The sequence below is a fragment of the Dendrobates tinctorius genome, unplaced genomic scaffold (genome assembly GCF_039654945.1).
Source record: "Dendrobates tinctorius isolate UK_male_01 unplaced genomic scaffold, ASM3965494v1 ptg000151l, whole genome shotgun sequence".
NCBI lineage: Eukaryota > Metazoa > Chordata > Amphibia > Anura > Dendrobatidae > Dendrobates > Dendrobates tinctorius.
Window position 1 is genome coordinate 1,805,809 of NW_027361818.1, and position 20,995 is coordinate 1,826,803.

General features: G+C 44.8%; 1 non-coding gene across 1 annotated transcript; it reads left to right on the plus strand.

Moving 5' to 3' along the window:
* Positions 1 to 17,777: 17,777 nt before the first annotated feature.
* Positions 17,778 to 17,849, plus strand: TRNAQ-UUG (transfer RNA glutamine (anticodon UUG)). Its single transcript has one exon. It is a non-coding gene; the product is annotated as a tRNA-Gln (tRNA).
* Positions 17,850 to 20,995: the final 3,146 nt, after the last annotated feature.

Below are 20,995 nucleotides of genomic sequence, written 5' to 3' on the forward strand. Positions count from 1 at the left end.
AGTCGGGTTTCGTTTCATGAAACCCGACTTTGCCAAAAGTCGGCGACTTTTGAATTTTTTCGACCCGTTTCGCTCAACTCTACTGACTGGGATTGTTTTATTTTTTTGTTGGTACATATTATTAGTTTTTTTCTGTATTACCTGCAAATTGATTAAAAAGGTCCCTTTGTCTGTTTCAGTAGCTCCACAATCATGGGGAAAACTGCTGACCTGACAGATGTCCAGAAGGCAGTCACTGTCACACTCAACAAGTAGTGGAAGCCACAAAAGGTCATTGCTAAAGAATCATCAATATTAACAGAAATAGACATGTGAAAGAGATCACTCTGTGTGTAATGACTCTATATAATATATGAGATTCACTTTTTGTATTAAAAAATTGAAATATATTAAATTTTGATGATATCCTAATTTTGTAAGAAGCACTTGTATATATTGCTATTTATTGGATGGATTTTCTTGGTACATATGTTGCTAATTGTTTCACTGTATGTTGGTAGTATTTGTTTTGCAGTGTCTGAGCTCTGTATTTGGCATTATTTGGTTGGGAATTTTTGGTACATGTTATTTGAGCACTAGAAGTTGGTATTATTTGGGATCTATGTATTGTTATTATTTTAGCACCGTTTAGCACTTTTGTCTTTTTAGTTTTGTTTGTCTGTATTGTGTATTTGTTGTGTGTATTATCTTTTTGATGTGTTATTGCGTAATTGTTTGTGGATTGTGCATTTGATGTCTACTGTAATGTGTATTTGTTGTCTGTATTGTGTATCTGTGAATTGGTTGTCTGTACACATGGATGTGCTGGGCCCTCCACAGCCAGAGATATAGAAATGAAAGTTGTAGATGTACAGATAAATAAAGTGAAGCATAGTGAGGAAGAGTGTTTAATGGTGCATAGATCCAGGAAATTCAACAAGGACATTTACTTGAACCAGGATGGAAGACAGAGGACGTTTTATTTCTTGAACCAAATTACTTGGTCACTGCATGTCAATATTATTTGGGTATTGTAAATTGGTATTAGTTTAGTATATGCTAGAATTATTTTTCTGGCATTGTTTGGGCACTCTATGTTGCCATTATTTAATTTGCAATACTTTGGGAATGTAAATTGGTAATATTTTGAGTTCTTGATTTTTTTGGTCCTGGGAGGGGACAAGGAAGCAATGGCAATCAACCTTCCCAGGGTCTGTCTTTACAGTACCACAAAATCATTATAAGAGAGGAATATAACATAATGTTGAAGTGAACATGTATTCCCATAAAATTTAATTTTATTCAATAGAAATTAAAAAACACCTATGACCGTGAAAATAATCAATGAATTGCCTTAAAAGCCCTGTTAAAGGCTACAATATACTATCTGCACCCTTCCTTGCCGTGGAGGTTGGCACCCTAATAGATACGGTTATTTGGCGCCCCCACTCAACGTCGTCTGACCCTGTCTCCCCTACCTCACCCTAGTTTCACAGGTGGGAAAACAATGCCAGATAGAAAAGATATGAAAGAAGGGAAAAACCTTAGCATACACAGAATACAATGCAAGAGTAACCAGGGCAATAAGCCCACAGATATAATAATAATAATAAAGGTAACCCAGAAAAAGGCTACTAACAATAGCCCTCACAGAACAACTTAATGTTGCCTATTGATAAACAATAAACCAATGAGCCAGAGATTGCTACCAGCATGATGAATAAGATAAACATGCAAACAAGGACATCACGTCCCAACAATAAAATAGCAGTATATGGCAATTGATAATAGCCTCTATTAATGCAGATAAGGAAACCCCTGATGGTGTATAAAAATAAACATGATATAATATTGTTCCATAATAAACAAATGAATAAAGAGTTTTTAAAACACCACCCGGTGGCTACTTATCATCAAAGTCGCCCCAACGCGTTTCCCCGGTGTAACGGTTCATCAGGAGGCCCCAGACTTCAATACCACTGATAATTGATATGCTCCATGATGCCAAAAGATAACAAGATAGAAATATAGCATGGCGGCGGTCACAGAAAATAGATTTAAATAGCCCCCGCTATCATGTATCAACAAAGCCCATTGGGTGCACGGTCACTAAGGATACACGTCATCCACCTTGCCCAGCCAATCACTGAGTGTTACTCATTACCCATTGCCATTGCGTTCCACTATCGGACCAGCGTGCGTGTTACGCCTACTGCGCATGACCGGAAGTGATGTATCGGAGCATAGTAGCGCTTGTTACCTTGCGACCAAAAGAAACAGATACGGCATCAAACCGTGACCTAATCGCACGCAGGCGCATTAGCGCCAAAGTGATAGACAGAATAACATCACCATCTATCACTAAATAGCCCAGATTTTAGAAAAAGAAAAGGGGGGATACATAATAGTCCAATACTTAACGGATATATCAAACCAAGCTATATATAATAATAATAGTAGTAGTATACCCAAATTAAATATATAGCGAGAATATATAATCTCTCGGTATAGTAACACTGGAGAAAGTGAATTTTAAAAAATATACTCTTAAAATATTAACATAGGAACAGATGCTTTATTGATAATAAGACTCATAATAGAGTCAGTGCTAAATTATTACACACTACTTGCAAATAGACTAGCTACACATTATCCAAAGAAAAAATCTGGTTTGTTTTGGGGGTAAAGACAGCCATAGGCAATTAAATATTGAAAAACTCCTAAAGAAAACATGTGAATGACAGGCATTCATTTAGACCTTTCGGGGACAGGGATTGGAGTCTATATATCCATTCTGCTTCTCTTCTTTGTATAATTTTGTCAAGATCCCCCCCCGAGGTTTGGGTCTGACTAACTCAATCATACAAAAAGTATTATCCTTCAATATTTAATTGCCTATTGCTGCTATGCTCCGATACATCACTTCCGGTCATGCGCAGTAGGCGTGACACGCACGCTGGTCCGATAGTGGAACGCAATGGGAATGGGTAATGAGTAACACTCAGTGATTGGCTGGGCAAGGTGGATGACGTGTATCCTTAGTGACCGTGCACCCAATGGGCTTTGTTGATACATGATAGCGGGGGCTATTTAAATCTATTTTCTGTGACCGCCGCCATGCTATATTTCTATCTTGTTATCTTTTGGCATCATGGAGCATATCAATTATCAGTGGTATTGAAGTCTGGGGCCTCCTGATGAACCGTTACACCGGGGAAACGCGTCGGGGCGACTTTGACGATAAGTAGCCACCGGGTGGTGTTTTAAAAACTCTTTATTCATTTGTTTATTATGGAACAATATTATATCATGTTTATTTTTATACACCATCAGGGGTTTCCTTATCTGCATTAATAGAGGCTATTATCAATTGCCTTATACTGCTATTTTATTGTTGGGACGTGATGTCCTTGTTTGCATGTTTATCTTATTCATCATGCTGGTAGCAATCTCTGGCTCATTTGTTTATTGTTTATCAGTAGGCAACATTAAGTTGTTCTGTGAGGGCTATTGTTAGTAGCCTTTTTCTGGGTTACCTTTATTATTATTATATCTGTGGGCTTATTGCCCTGGTTACTCTTGCATTGTATTCTGTGTATGCTAAGGTTTTTCCCTTCTTTCATATCTTTTCTATCTGGCATTGTTTTCCCACCTGTGAAACTAGGGTGAGGTAGGGGAGACAGGGTCAGACGACGTTGAGTGGGGGCGCCAAATAACCGTATCTATTAGGGTGCCAACCTCCACGGCAAGGAAGGGTGCAGATAGTATATTGTAGCCTTTAACAGGGCTTTTAAGGCAATTCATTGATTATTTTCACGGTCATAGGTGTTTTTTAATTTCTATTGAATAAAATTAAATTTTATGGGAATACATGTTCACTTCTGTCTTTACAGTACCCCCACCTACCGGTGTCCCAGGTAGTGGACCTCACTCATATCCAGCTGGCACTTTTATGGCTTAAAGGTCAAACCTGCCCAGCATAGCCGCCTGAGCACCTGCACCAAATGCTCCGGGAATAATACCAAGTGGGGCTGAAGATGGCTTTGTAATTTCGGTAAGCAGCTGCGTACCCTTCAAGTCCCTTGAGCAGCGTGTTGACCATCTGCTGAATAGTGGCAGGGACATTCTTCATGCCAAATGGCATGACTGTAGACTAGCCAGTCTGAATGGGATGATAAAGGCAGAGCATTCCTGAGCTTCGTGGGTCAGGGGATTATGCGAAAATTCCTGGATCAGATCCAAGATGGTACGAATTGAGCAGGTCATCAATGCGCAGCACTGGGTATGCATCGTTGACCTTGACAGCTTTGAGCTATGTGTAGTCCACACAGTCAAGTCTTTCTTTTTGACGAGGAATTCAGGCGAGGCCCAAGCGCTACCGGATGGTTGGATGACTCCCAGTTTCAGCATCTTGTCCCAACATGCTAAATGACAGTTTGAGAGGTGATTCCCAGTGTCCACATGATTCTGTCCATGCGGGCTTGTTGCTGAACAAATCCCGTAAGGGTTGCAGGGTTGCCCATAGCTGGGACTGTTGGTCCAACAAGAACTTGTGACTAGTGTTGAGTAGAGTTGAGCGACTTTTGGTGTTTTAGGGTCGCGTTTCGTTTCGTGAAACCCGACTTTTCCAAAAGTCGGGTCGAGCAAGATCGTCCGATTATAGGGAAAAGTCAGGGTCGTCCCGAAACACGAAACCCAATGTAAGTCAATGGGGAATAAAAGTCGGCAGTGAGAGGAGGACAGGAAACACACCTACAGTGCCCATTTGAATGCCAAAAGCATCAATTCTTCTTACTTAAGCTTGTCAACCTTAATTAACTTCATAATACAAGTTACGCACTGAAAAATGGGGGTTATTTGGCTAAAGTTGTGGGGGGGAGGGCTGGCTGCAGGTTTTCATGTGCCCAGGGCGAAAGAGCCCCCCTTTAACACATACCACAACTCATCATGCTCCGATACGGCAGAGAAATAGCGGTATAGTACAATGAAAAATACCTCACTTTTTACATCTCATGACGAGGCCCATCTATTTCTCCATACAAAATCATTGGTCCCATATAATGTTTGAAACAGTATATGATGAGCTCCACATAATGCTACAGTATATGTTTGTCCCCATGGATGAAGCTCCACTGTCTTATGGGCCCAAATAATGCTCCAAACATAATGGGCCCCATTTCTAATGCTCTAGTGTATAATGGGCCCTGTAAATGCTGCTCCAGTGTCTGATGTCCACCTTTGGAATGTTCCAGTGTATGGTGGGCCCCATCTATCATTCTCCAGAGTATAGTGCTCCCCAAAAATTGCTGTCCCAACATTGAAAACAATCAAATAAGTCTCCTCGCTAGGGAATCCCTGTACTTGTCTGGACTCCTCGTCGTCCCCATCTTCCATCTCACTGCACAGTATTTCAACTTTGCAAGTGCTGTGATCCTGAGCAAGCAGGGGGGCCCACTCGTTGGCGACGGCACTGGCACAGAGCCCCTGATAGTACGGTGGTGTGTCTGATGGCGGGTGGGCCGAACCTGCACTTTCATCTGCAGCTTCCTCTTTGTCACCGTGTAAGATGGAACTGTATATGGGAAGGGTAACCTGAGTTTCATCAGGGTCAGATTCAGGTCGTGTAGCGTGCGAGGGGAATGCAGTGGTCTGGGTCAATGTACCAGCAGATTCATCGAGCAGTGGCTGGGCATCAGTGCACTTGTGTCGCCCCCAGGAGTACGGTCGCCACAGTGGCATTACCTTCTTCCTAGGGAGTGTGATGTCATGCTTGGGAGCAACGAAGGATCTCTCTAGCAGGTTAACTGATTGGGCGGCGTTATTCCCACGAGTCATGACCCTCCAAACAGCGTTCATGAAGGCAAAGTGTTTGTTTTACATGGGCAGTATGGTTGCAAAGCTGAAACTTAAAGGAATGTCCAGAAGGGCACCACCAGGAGTGGAGCCTACGGTTAAATTCGACTCCACCTGGGAAACCTCAACCATGCCAGCTACAGAACAGATGCACACATTGCAAGCTTAATTCCGTTAACGAACGAGACTCCGTCATGCCCCGCGGTCCGAGTCCGGCTTACTAGAGGGACACGTGAGGCTCTGGCACATGAGATTGGCCAATAACTGGTGTGTCATGCCCTTACATGTCCGTGGCTGCATGTGCGCTACACTGAAAAGGCCAGCGTTTGTCGCTTACAGGTGCAGATAACCCGCTGAACAACGTTAGTGATGGGGATCACTGATTACAATTATTACCCGCGAACAATGATTTCCCAGTAAGTGCAGGTCAACCGCAGTTCCAGAATTAGGCCATACCGTCATTCCTGAAAAAATGGAAAACTTACGTGTTCAAACCACAGGTGCTGTAGCTTGCTTAACAGCTCGCCAGCCGTTCTCACGCCCAGTATGGATTACACGTGATTGCACAAAGGTGAGAAAGGGTACCATATCCCCAGATAACATGTATGGATAGCGTACACATTCAAAATATATGTCTATACATCAGGAGGCAGGCTCAGACGGTGTTAGGCCCAGTATGGATTGCACGTGATTGCACAAAGGTTAGAAAGGGTATCGTATCCCCGGATAACATGTATGGATAGCGTACACATTCAAAATATATGTCTATACATCAGGAGGCAGGCTCAGACGGTGTAAGGCCCAGTATGGCTTGCAAGTGATTGCACAAAGGTTAGAAAGGGTACCGCATCCCCAGATAGCATGTATGGATAGCGTACACATTCAAAATATATGTCTATACATCAGGAGGCAGGCTCAGACGGTGTTAGGCCAAGTATGGATTGCACGTGATTGCACAAAGGTTAGAAAGGGTACCGTATCCCCAGATAACATGTATGGATAGCGTACACATTCAAAATATATGTCTATACATCAGGAGGCAGGCTCAGACGGTGTCAGGCACAGTATGGATTTGACGGCCCAGATTACACAGCGGAGGAGCAGGGAGAGGTAAAGATTGCAAATGCTGGGGCCCTGCCCAAGCAAGGGGGGCCCACTCGTGGGCGTCGGTACTGGCACTGGGCCCCTCATAGTACGGCGGTGTGTCTGACGGCGGGTATGCACCACCACCGTCAGAGACACTTGATTGCACTATGAAGGACCCTGTACCAGTGCCCGCGCCCAAGAGTCGGCCTACCCACCTGTCCAGGGCAACGGCACTCGCACGGTGTCGTGCGCTAGGTGGTGACCCCGGCCATGGGGGGGGGAGGCAGCACAGTTAGGGAGTTTTAGAAAGTGGCATATGTTGATGTTGGACATTCAGCTGATGCAAAAGGTGAAATAGGTCAAGTCCCAGGAAGAGGTGGACCAAAGCAAACCATTTTTCTGTCACCCTATGTGTCATCAGGGGAAGGTGGGACAAAATCCTTGGAAACCCATGCGTGGTTCATTTTAATGAAGGTTAGATCATCCACATTTTGGGTTGACAGACGGGTCCTTTTTTCTGTCAGGATTGATCCAGCTGCACTGAAGACTCTTTCCGATAGCACACTTGCAGCTGGGCAAGCGAGCTCCTGTAAGGCATATTGGGCCAATTCAGGCCAGGTGTCCAGTTTAGTGGCCCAATAGTCAAAGGGGAATGACCTGTGTGGGAGAACATCGATATGGGAGGAAAAGTAGTTTGTAACCATAGTTGACAACTGCTGTCTCCTGTCACTTTCCATCGATGCAGTATTACCAGTTGTGTGAGCGGTACTTGAAAAATCAGTCCACAACATTGTCATGAAACCCCTGTCTCCAACGCCACTTCTGCTGTGTGCACCACGAACACCTCTGCCAAGCTTCCCCCGGCCCGTACGGCTCGTGTGAGAACCATCACCGCTGCTGTGTGCTGGGAATGCCTCAAGCAACCGATTTACCAGAGTTGCTTGTTTATTAGCCAATATTAGGTCAAGGTTCTCCTGTGGCATGATGTTTTGTAATTTGCCTTTATAGCGTGGATCCAGGATGCTGGCCAACCAGTAGTCATCATCGTTCATCATTTTGGCAATGCCTGGGTCCCTTTTTAGGATCTGCAAGGCATAATCTGACATGTGGGCCAATGTTCCCGGTGTCAATGATGCACTGCGAGTGCTGGTTGGAGGAGCACTTTCTGGCAAAACCACATCCCTCCAGTCACGCACAAACCCTGTACCAGACCTTGCCACGCCAACATTTTCACTTGCCCCACGAGATGCATCCTCCTCCCCTAAGTAATCATCCCCATCATCCTCCTCCTCCTCCTCTTCTTCCTCCACCTCGTCCAGGAGAGGTCCCGGAGCAGACAATGGCTGAATGTCATCAAGGATTCCCTCCTCCTCTTCCTCCTCATCAACATTGGCTGCAGACGCCTGCTCCTTAAGGTGCGTCAAAGTTTGCATGAGCAGACGCATAAGTGGGATGCTCATGCTTAGGATGGCGTCGTCTGCGCTTACCAGCCGTGTGCATTCCTCAAAACACTGAAGGACTTTACAGAGGTCTTTCAGCTTCGACCACTGCACATCTGTCAACTCCATGTCTGCTCTCAAAGTGCCTGGCCGTGTATCCTCCCACAAATGCATTATGGCCTGCCTCTGCTCGCACAGCCGCTCCACCATGTGCAGGGTGGAGTTCCACCTTGTTGCAATGTCGATAATGAGGCGGTGGTTGGGAAGGTGGAGCAATCGCTGCAGCTTCTGCATATGAACGGAGTGTACAGGCGACCGGCGGATGTGCGCGCACAGTCTTCGCACCTTCTGGAGCAGGGCTGTTAACTCCGGATAATTTTTGAGGAAGCACTGCACCACCAGGTTCAAGGTGTGAGCCAAGCAAGGTATATGGCTGAGTTTTGAAAGGGCTATGGCTGCCACAAAATTACGGCCGTTATCACTAACTACCTTGCCTGCCTCAAGATGTACACTGCCCAGCCATGACTCAGTTTGTCGCTTCAAGTACTCGGCCAGTACCTCGGCGGTGTGTCTGTTGCCCAAACACATCATCTGCAACACAGCCTGCTGACGCTTTCCACTAGCTGCTCGATAGGGGGACACATCATGTGCAACAGTGGCAGCTGCAGATGGAGTGCTCGTACGACTGCGCTCTGTGGACGAGCTTTCGCTTCTGGAGGAGGAGGAGGAGGGTCGAACGCCTACAGCCAACTGTTTCCTATACCGTGGGCTAGGCAGCACTGTCCCACCACCGCTGTCCCCTGTGGACCCTGCATCCAACAAATTAACCCAGTGCGCAGTGATGGACACGTAACGGCCCTGGCCATGCCGACTGGACCATGCATCAGTTGTGAGGTGCACCTTTCCGCTCACTGACTGCTTGAGTGCATGGACAATGCGGTCTTTCACATGATGGTGGAGGGCTGGGATGGCTTTGCGAGAGAAGAAGTGGCGACTGGGTAGGTCATAGCGTGGTACTGCATAGGCCATGAGTTCGCGGAAAGCTGTGCTTTTCACCAACCGAAAGGGCATCATCTCAAACGAGATTAGTTTGGCAATGTGGGCGTTCAAACCCAGTATACGCGGATGAGAGACTGAGTACTTTCTTGACCTACTCATAGTGTCTGGGAGGGTGAGCTGGACTTGAGAGCTGCATATGGTGGAAGTAGCGGTGGACTGGGCGGACTGAGAGAGGGTTGATGATGGTGATGGATTTGGTGTTCTTTCTGATGGCCTAGAATCAGCCTTTCGTTGATATAACAGTGGGATTCCCTGACTGCTGTGGCCTTGCAACGACACCTCAACATTTGCTGCTGTGCTAACCGGTGGGCTTACAGTGGGGGAAACAATGTAGCGTTGCTGACTACCTTCGTTGTGATCACTTGCACATGTGGCACTTGAGGTTTGGTGTTGTGTCCACGCTTGCAAGTGCATGCTGGTTAAATGTCTAAGCATGCAACTGGTATTCAAATTTTTCAGATTTTTCCCTCGGCTAAAGGTCTTTGCGCACTTCTTACAGATAACCTTGGCCTGATCATGAGGATTTTGGTCAAAAAAGTGCCACACTGCACTCTTCCTACTTTGGCAGACATTTTGCGGCCTAGCACGCTGTGATCTTTTGACCCTCTGGACAAGCTGTCCAGCAACTCTTTTGATGTTTGGAACCTGTCTTTGGAGTGCTCCGGGCCTGCCAGATAACAGCTGTTGCGATGTCGATGTCTGCTGTGGATGCTCCTCATCTGAGCTATTGGAAGCAGCACCCTCTTCCCCCAATGGATGCCAATCTGGGTCAACAACTGGGTCATCCATCACCTCCTCTTCTATGTCATGTGCACCTTCCTCTGTGTCACCGTGTATGGTGGTATAGTGTGCGGGAAGGGGCACCTGAGTCTCATCAGGGTCAGAATCTGGCTCTGTACACTGCGAGGACAATGTAGTGCTCTGAGTGAATGTACCAGCAGAATCATCCATCAGCGGCTGTGCATCAGTGCACTCCATGTCAGATTCATCTTGGCCTGGGTAATTCACCATTTGACTTGATAATCCAGGCATGGTATGTGAAAACAGCTCCATGGAGTAATCAGTAGTATGGCCTGCGTCATCCTTCAATCTTGGTTGGGGTGAAGGACACAAGGAAAGGTGTGGTTCATGAACATGAGCCTCCAATGACGACTCAGTGCTTTTACTTTTTACAACTGAAGAAGAGGAGGTGATAGAGCTGGAGGCTGAGTCAGCAATGTAAGACAAAACTTTTTCCTGATGCTCTGGCTTTAAAAGCGGTTTGCCAACTCCTAGAAAACTAAGCGTTCGAGGCCTTATGTAGCCAGACGATGACGCAGGCTCAACACCTCCTGCATTCGGTCCTATTTTGCTCTTGCCACTACCATCAGATCCACCACCAACACCATCATTACCAGCTGCCAACCCCCGCCCAATTCCACGGCCTCTTCCACCAGCCTTCCTCATTTTTGGTAGAAATGTAGACAAAATCCAACAAACTATATAGTAATGTAAAACAAGGTACAAGGTGTCTATAGGAAAGGGGAGATTTTGAATTTCTGCAGACACTTGTGGACACTGGACACTTTTGGATTGTGTGAGGCCCACTGATATCTGAGCGCTATGTCACAGGCTCGATGGCACAGCTGTGACAAAAGTGACGAGAGGATAAGGGAGATTTTGAATTTCTGCAGACACTTGTGGACACTGGACACTTTTCGATTGTGTGAGGGCCACTGATATCTGAGCGCTATGTCACAGGCTCGATGGCACAGCTGTGACAAAAGTGACGAGAGGATAAGGGAGATTTTGAATTTCTGCACACACTTGTGGACACTGGACACTTTTGGATTGTGTGAGACCCAATGAATATCTGAGCGCTATGTGACAGGCTCGATGGCACAGCTGTGACCAAAGTGACTAGAGGATAAGGGAGATTTTGAATTTCTGCAGACACTTGTGGACACTGGACACTTTTGGATTGTGTGAGGCCCAATGAATATCTGAGCGCTATGTGACAGGCTCGATGGCACAGCTGTGACCAAAGTGACTAGAGGATAAGGGAGATTTTGAATTTCTGCACACACTTGTGGACACTGGACACTTTTGGATTGGTTGAGGCCCAATGAATATCTGAGCGCTATGTGACAGGCTCGATGGTACAGCTGTGACCAAAGTGACTAGAGGATAAGGGAGATTTTGAATTTCTGCAGACACTTGTGGACACTGGACACTTTTGGATTGTGTGAGGCCCACTGATATCTGAGTGCTATGTCACAGGCTCGATGGCACAGCTGTGACAAAAGTGACGAGAGGATAAGGGAGATTTTGAATTTCTGCACACACTTGTGGACACTGGACACTTTTGGATTGTGTGAGACAAAATGAATATCTGAGCGCTATGTGACAGGCTCGATGGCACAGCTGTGACCAAAGTGACTAGAGGATAAGGGAGATTTTGAATTTCTGCACACACTTGTGGACACTGGACACTTTTGGATTGTGTGAGGCCCAATGAATATCTGAGCGCTATGTGACAGGCTCGATGGCACAGCTGTGACCAAAGAGACTAGAGAATAAGGGAGATTTTGAATTTCTGCAGACACTTGTGGACACTGGACACTTTTGGATTGTGTGAGGGCCACTGATATCTGAGCGCTATGTCACAGGCTCAATGGCACAGCTGTGACAAAAGTGACGAGAGGATAAGGGAGATTTTGAAATTCTGCAGACACTTGTGGACACTGGACACTTTTGGATTGTGTGAGGCCCACTGATATCTGAGCGCTATGTCACAGGCTCGATGGCACAGCTGTGACAAAAGTGACTTGATGATAAGGGAGATTGGATTGCTTTTAAAAAAGCAGTTTGCAGAGCAGTGGGTAAACAGCAATGCCAGCCTGTCAGGAAGCCTTAAAAGGCAGCCCAACAAACAACACCACTGATACACCACAATATAGCCTCCCCTTGCACTGCACACACAGTGACTGGTGTGTTGTGCAGGCCAAATCGCTAGCAGCAGAAGCAGTTTTTTTTTCTTCTCAGCAGGACAAAAAAAAAAAATTGGGATTGCTTTTAAAAAAGCAGTTTGCGGAGCAGTGGGTAAACAGCAATGCAGGAATGTCAGGAAGCCTTAGAAGGCAGCCCAACAACCAACACCACTGATACACCACTATATAGCCTCCCCTTGCACTGCACACACAGTGACTGGTGTGTTGTGCAGGCCAAATCGCTAGCAGCAGAAGCAGTTTTTTTGTCTTCTTCCCTGCCTATCGCTCTCCCTACAGAATCAGCAGCAACCTCTCCCTATACTGAGATCGGCAGAAGTAAGATGGCGGTCGGCGTGCACGCCCTTTTATACCCCCTGTGACGCCCACCAAAAGCAAGCCAATCACTTGCATGCCCTTCTGAAAGATGGTGGTGACCCCTGCCTATGTCATCACGTTGCCCACAGTGTCCGTGGATCCTGATTGGCTGAAAAAGAGCGCAAAACAAACTTTTGAAACGCAACTTTGGCGCGTAAGTCGCCGACCTCGTGGCCGACCTCATCCTAGGGTCGGGTTTCGTTTCATGAAACCCGACTTTGCCAAAAGTCGGCGACTTTTGAAATTTTTCGACCCGTTTCGCTCAACTCTAGTGTTGAGCATTCCGATACTGCAAATATCGGGTATCGGCCGATATTCGCTGTATCGGAATTCCGATACCGAGTACCGATATTTTTACAATATCGGATACTGGAATCGGAAGTTCCCATAATGCAATGTGCCAGTGTTGTTGCTGTGATTGGCTGCTGAAATGATGTCATCATGATGCGCAGTCTGTGCGCATCATGATGCGCGGTCTGTGCGGGCCTGCTGGGGCTTTGTGTGGGCCTGCCGTGGCTCTGTGCGGGCCTGCTGGGGGTCTGTGCGGGCTGCCGGGGGTCTGTGCGGGCCTGCCGTGGGTCTGTGTGGGCTGCCGGGGGTCTGTGCGGGCCTGTCGGGGGTCTGTGCGGGTCTGCCGGGGTCTGTGTGGGCTGCCGGGGGTCTGTGCAGGCATTGTCTGATGGGACTACAAGTCCCATCGGGCGATGCCTGCTACAATGACAGTGATTGACACATTAGCCAATGATGGGACAGTAGTAGTCCCATCTTCCGGCTATTGTGTTGAATGTAAAAAAAACATACAGACTACATACATACTACATATATACAACATACATACATACTACATACATACTTCATATATATTACATTCATACAACATACATACATACTACATATATACTACATATATACTACATTCATACAACATACAAACATACTAAAAATGTACTACATTCATACAACATACATACATACTACATTCATACAACAAACATACATACATACTATATACTGTATATACTACATTCATACAACATACATACATACTACATACTACATACATACTACATATATAATACATTCATACAACATACACACCTACTACATACATACTACATATATACTACATTCATACAACATACATACATACATCTAATATATAAAGCTCAAAGTGTGTATGTATGTGTGTATGTCCGGGATAGGCATCCGCACCGTCGCAGGTACAGCCACAAAATTTGGCGCAGTCACACGTCTGGACCCCCGAGAGCGTCCTAAGCTATGTTGTGAGGCGAAATTTTAACCCCATGCGTTCCAATTCACCAAACAATTTTGCCCCTATCTACATACTGGGGGAAAAACTGTGTGCGCGTCAAGCCCCGCCCCTCATTATGATGTCATAATGCCCCTATTTGCATACTGGGGAAGCAGTGTGTGCGTGTCAAGCCCCGCCCCTCATTATGATGTCACAATGCTTGCCATGGCGACACCGATGTCATCATAGGTTGCAAGCCCCGCCGCCGCACATTATGATGTCATACTGGTTGACTATGGGATAGAGGATGTATGATGAGTATATGAGCAGGGGATGGAACTAGTGTCCAGTGACGGTGGCTCCCGGGCTAGTGTGGCCAGTGCAGTCCCTGGCTGTCTGTGGTGAGCACTTGCACTGCTGCCTATGAGGATGGTGCGGAGTGTGCGCTCAGAGCCGGGCTCCTGGAGTCTGCTCCCTCCAGCTCCTCTGCTGCCTTATACAGAGAGCAGCATGTGCAGAGAGACAGAGCTACAGCACTCCACACAGCCCGCCACTCACCCTGTCACTGATCACAGCCTGGCGCTGATACAGCCCATCAATCTGCCAGCAGCGGAGAGAGCAGGGCGACTGCTCCCCACAGCTACCTGCTCCCCACAGCTACCTGCTGCCCACAGCTACCTTCTCTCCACAGCTACCTGCTGCCCGCAGCTACCTGCTGCCCCATCTACCTGTTCTTTCTAATTCTGTTACTTAATGTGACTCTAGTATGCATTATCGGTAAGAGGGTGTGTCTTAAAGGGGGTGTGTCTTGAAGTGGGTGTGTCTTTGAGGGGGTGTGTCTTTGAGGGGGCCCCGTTTAAAAGTTTGCTATGGGGCCCAATCAGTTCTAGTTACGCCCCTGGTAGTATGTATGTATGTTTTATGAACGTAGTATATATGAAGTATGTATGTAGTATGTAGCATGTATGTTGTATGAATGTAGTATGTATGTAGTATGTATGTATGTTGTATGAATGTAGTATGTATGTTGTATGAATGTAGTATATATGAAGTATGTATGTAGTATGTATGTATGTTATATGAATGTAGCATATATGTAGTATGTATGTATGCATGTTGTATGAATGTAGTATGTATTATGTAGTATGTATGATGTATGAATGTAGCATATATGTAGTGTGTATGTATTATGTATGTTGTTTGAGTGTAGTATATATGTAGTATGTATGTATGTTGTATGAATGTTGTATATATGTAGAATGTATGTAGTATGTATGTAGTATGTATGATTTTTTTTGTTTTTTTTTACATTCAACACATTAGTCGGATGATGGGACTACTACTGTCCCATCATTGGCTAATGTGTCAATCACTGTCATTGTAGCAGGCATCGCCTGATGGGACTTGTAGTCCCTTCGGACGATGCCTGCTCACACACACAACCCCCGGCAGGCCCACACAGACCCCGGCAGCCCGCACAGACCCCCGGCAGGCCCGCACAGACCCCCGGCAGTCCGCACAGACCCCAGGCAGGCCCACTCAGACCCCCGGCAAGCCCGCACAGAGCCCCGGCAGGCCCGCACAGAGCCCCGGCAGCCCACACAGACCCCCGAGAGGCCCGTACAGACCCTGCCAGCACACACAGACACGCACTGTGCCCGCCCACACACCACCCACACTCTTCCCCCTCCCGAACTGGATGTGCAAGGAAAGAAAGGGGTTTTTTGCATTCCGATATTTCTGTCCCATTAACTTGTATGGGGTTTCCGGTATCGGAATTGGCGATACCCGATACTTTTCGGGTATCAGTCCGATCCAATCCGATCTGATATTTCCCAATATCAGAAAGTATCGCTCAACACTACTTGTGACAAACCTCCACATCTTCAATGGCCCCACTCCCTCTAACATGGAGGAGCATATGTATGTTGTATGAATGTAGTATGTATGTAGTATGTATGTATGTATGTTGTATGAATGTAGTATATATGAAGTATGTATGTATGTTGTATGAATGTAGTATGTATTATGTAGTATGTATGATGTATGAATGTAGTATATATGTAGTATGTGTATTATGTAGTATGTATGTTGTATGAGTGTAGTATATATGTAGTATGTATGTATGTTGTATGAATGTTGTATATATGTAGTATGTATGTAGTTTGTATGTAGCATGTATGATTTTTTTTTGTTTTTTTTTTACATTCAACACATTAGTCGGATGATGGGACTACTACTGTCCCATCATTGGCTAATGTGTCAATCACTGTCATTGTAGCAGGTATCGCCCGATGGGACTTGTAGTCCCATCGGACGATGCCTGCACACACACAGAACCCCCGGCAGGCCCGCACTGACCCCCGGCAGCCCGCACAGACCCCCCGCAGGCCCGCACAGACCCCCAGCAGTCCGCACAGACCCCAGGCAGGCTCGCACAGACCCCCGGCAGGCCTGCACAGAGCCCCGGCAGGCCCGCACAGAGCCTCGGCAGCCCACACAGACCCCCGGCAGCCCACACAGACCCCGAGAGACCCGTACAGACCCCGCCAGCACACACAGACATGCACAGTGCCCGCCCACTCACCTCCCACACTCTTCCCCCTCCCGAACTGGATGTGCAAGGAAAGAAAGGGGTTTTTTGCATTCCGATATTTCTGTCCCATTAACTTGTATGGGGTTTCCGGTATCGGAATCGGCGATACCCGATACTTTTCGGGTATCAGTCCGATCCAATTCGATCTCATATTTCCCAATATCAGAAACTATCGCTCAACACTACTTGTGACAAACCTCCACATCTTCAATGGCCCCACTCCCTCTAACATGGACGAGCATATCTAGGAGGGTTTCTGCCTCTCCCTCTTCTGGCAGGTTGCATGCGGGGAAGGTGCAGGCCTACTGTTCATGATGTGCCCTCATCATGTTCACATAGGAGGCCTTTCTCAGGCCTGTTCAAAGGTGACCAGGTACGTTACGGCATTGAGCTACTGATGCATGAGAAAAAGGTGCCTCCCACGCCACCTAAAGCTTTTCCTGGGGTACCCACACCTTTTGACCCACCTTGTAGGTTCTCTCACAAGCATTCTGGGTGTACCATCACTTCTGATTTTACTGGGTTCTCGTCACATTATCATGCACCAACTGCGCCCAAGACCTGCATCTTCTGATTGAAGCATACAATATACTCAATCACTGATACTCCAGGAGTGGCTAAGTCTCCTTCCATACCTCCTTCATCGGAGCCAGGGTCCACCGCACACATCTATCGTACAAGAGCTCACTAGAAAAACCCTAACTTTCCTCAATCTGAAATCAACTGTAAAGCGATGAGACACTATGTAAGTAAGGAAAATAAATTCATGGAAATGTAATAGGGACATGGTTAGGGGTTAGAATCCGGAAATCTGACTACCAATTTTGTACGATCCTGGAATTTCTTTTTGCTAATTTTTTTAACTAGACCAATTTTCAATTTCTATTCACATCTGAAGGGAAGATTGGATCTTTCTGCCACTTTAACAATCTTTGATGAAATGTAAATAAATGAGAAGTTTAGAAAACGTCTTTATCTTCATTGGAGACATATGACAAATATTCTTTCGCAATACTATTTGAAAGGAGAAATAGTCAGTAAAAGTCCCTAATGCACCCAACAGAGAAAAACATATTCTTTCATTAGTTTGCAGTGTTATTACTAATTACAGGTGTGTATGATTCTTGCTCGTATGTGAAAGCTGAGTGTCAAGTGAGGCTGGCTATGCAGGTTCCATGGTGTAATGGTTAGCACTCTGGACTTTGAATCCAGCAATCTGAGTTCGACTCTCGGTGGAACCTTAGATTTTGCTGACTTTCTTGGTGTTTTTGGATTAAGTTATAAAATGTCTCCATGTAAGTCTCTAGGGTAAATTCTCATTTCTTTGGTTTTGCTTTGTTTTTTTTTGTACTATGTATATACAGGGCCAGGCCACCGCTTTCTGGGCTGTGCATTTAGCTTTCCATAGGCTGGTAATTAAGCAGTTAGGCCTAAATCCTGCTCTGCCTCCATCTATTGGGGTCTGCTGGCACATGGAGAGGTTTTCCACTTGAGATAGGACCATCCTTATTAGGCGCACCTTGACGCATGGGATGGCTTCTAGCTTTTTTTATCAAAATATTGTTTACTAAGTCCACTATGATATGTAGGTGTACTATTACTAATTATTTACTTGCTACAGGGTATTTGCTCACTGTTTTTATCTTAGTATCTGTCTGTTAACAGTCATAGTGTATCAGATTATTTTTTGGTTTTTCTTTAGTTTTTTTGCACTTTCTACTTATAAGGGTGTGGCGCCCTCATTTCTGGGCTGTGAATTTAGTTGTTTTTGCCTTCCATGGTCAGGTGATTAAGCAGTCAGGCCTAGGTCCTGCTCTGCCCCCGTCTCCTGAGGTCTGCTGGCACATGGAGAGGTTTTCCACTGGAGATAGGTCCATCCCGACTAGGCGCACCTTGTTGTGGTGGGATGGTTTTTACCCTTTTTTATCAAGACAGTGTTAATTAAGCACCCTATACTATTTACATGCACTATTAATTAATTTTATTTATTTATTTATTTACTTACCTATTGTAGGGAATTTGCTCATTTTGTTTTATCTTAGGTTCTGTCTGTAATGGCCATAGTGTGAATGTCCTCCACATTGTACTTATACCAGCTTGTGCTCCAGATCAATTCTTTGGTTTTATGTTTGTACTTAAATGATTAGTGAACAGGGAGAATACACTAAACATTATAGAGAGGCCATTATAGTGGTTATTGTCAGGGCCATGTCGCCATGTATACAGCCAAAGACCTGACAATGGATCTCGGGATGTTTTTGGCAAATTTTCATTATTATGCTTCTAGAATAATTATTATTTATTTTTGGGGCACCACTGATTCCATGGAGGTGTGCACGAGGATAGGTTATATACAAAAAACACAAATGTAAATTACAGAGAACAAACTAACAATGGCAGACAGGTACAGAGGGAAGGGAACCCGGCCGTCGAGGGCTTACAGTCTTAAGAATGTCCAAATAGGTGTCTGTGCGAAATGTGAAATATAGCAGCAACATAAGGAGATAAATAAGGAAATGTAAAAAGGAAATGTATTACAATGTAAAAATAAAATTTAAAATAAATGTTTAAAGGCATCTAATAAATTTAAAAAAATAAAATGTCCCTTATTGTGGTGGTGGCAAAGAAAAAAGGAATCTGGCTTTCATAGGTATCAAATCTGCAAAAATATATACTATTAATAGCTGTTTTTTAAAATATTATTTTTTTATTAATGGGACATAACATGAAATATTATTTAAAAAAGTTTGATATTTTCCACTTTTAAACACTAGAGGGGGCAGCTGCTGAATTTTATCAGACTCTGGGATTAGAAACGAATCTCTGTGGGCTGTATCATATATGTTTGGATTAGATATGTGGCACTGTAGGCTTTTAGTTGTGTTTTTGGCTTCAGAAAGTAGTATTTTGTAGAATATAACTTTGGAATATATCTTTTTAAATAAAGAAGCTTCTATTTCCACTTATGAGCCACTTCTTCCCACCCCGCACTGCTTGAGCCCATCATTCATACTCAATAGTTGCTAAAAATTGATCATCTTTGTCCAAATAAAAAAAATTATCAATCACTGAGAGATCACATTACTGCTGCCTATTTAAGTCTATGGAGGTCGGATGAACAGATCGAGGCACAGACTTCCACAGAACCAGGCTGACTTGACTAGCTTGAGTAAAGAGTGCATAAATTGACCATTAATTATGATATCTAGATTTGTGCTCCACTTTTAATATACTTTTGTTAATAACTGTAGGCACCATTACTATTAGATGTCTCCTTTGTTTGTTTTAGTCCTTTGCAATTATGATGGGAAGGATTGCATTCTTTCCTCGCTTAAGATGTCATCAAATTAGGGGACCAATGGATTTTTCACATGATCGGAGCTCCCTTTCTGACCAGGCACGGGTCTCTTCATCCTCACCCATCTGGTCAACTCATGGGGTGACATTTTCTTATAGATCGGCCTAGAAAAAGTTTTCTATGTGTCGAGAATCCAAAGGATGACTGAACTTCAAGGGCACAAAGGAAAGAGTAAGATAGTGACGGAAGTGTTGGTAATTTCTCTTACCTATCAGGCTCATGTAGTTTTAAATCACTTTAGTCAAGACGCAATTTTTGACAAGTTGAACAAACTCTTCAACAAGTGAAACATTGTGGGAACGTATCAGTTAGGAAGGCCGAGTGTTCTAAGGCGCTGGATTAGCAATTGTTGCCAAAGGAATTTTTCAATGCGGTCTCTCGTGATTTACTTATTATCATTATCAAATATATTTCTAATTGCTAATGTTACATGTGTTTTGTTACCAGCGAAAATGAAGATTTTTTTAATAAATATTATGTTGAATAAATATTTTTATTGCAGATATTGAGTAAATTTTTCACGCTTTCAAATTTCTTCCGAAATCTTAAAAGTGGCAGAAAGATCCAATCTTCCCCTCTGACACGAATAGAAATTGACAATTGGCAAGCTCAAGAAATTAGGAACAAAAACAAATACAGGTCCTACTGAGATTTGAGCTCAAATCGCTGGTTTCAGAGTCAAGAGTGCGAAACATTACACCATGGAACCATTTCACCATAGTGTCATCCCAAGTGCTGGAGAACTTTGGATCTTACAGTGAGAAGCCAGAAAAAGAAGAGAGAATATGATGCCCTTCTTGGCTCCCATAAAAATAGTTTACAGGACAGAAATAGGACACCGGTGTTTTCAGGCCACACTGGACACATACTGTACATTCCAATCCACACCAATGTGAATGTAAAGTATTAGGAAATATGTTCAGGTTCCAGACAGATAATTATATAACCATGTACTATGGTACAGTAAGTATACACAGTTTTTCCTGTGTTGAGAAGGCAAAGGATGACAGAATTTCACTGATAAAGTTT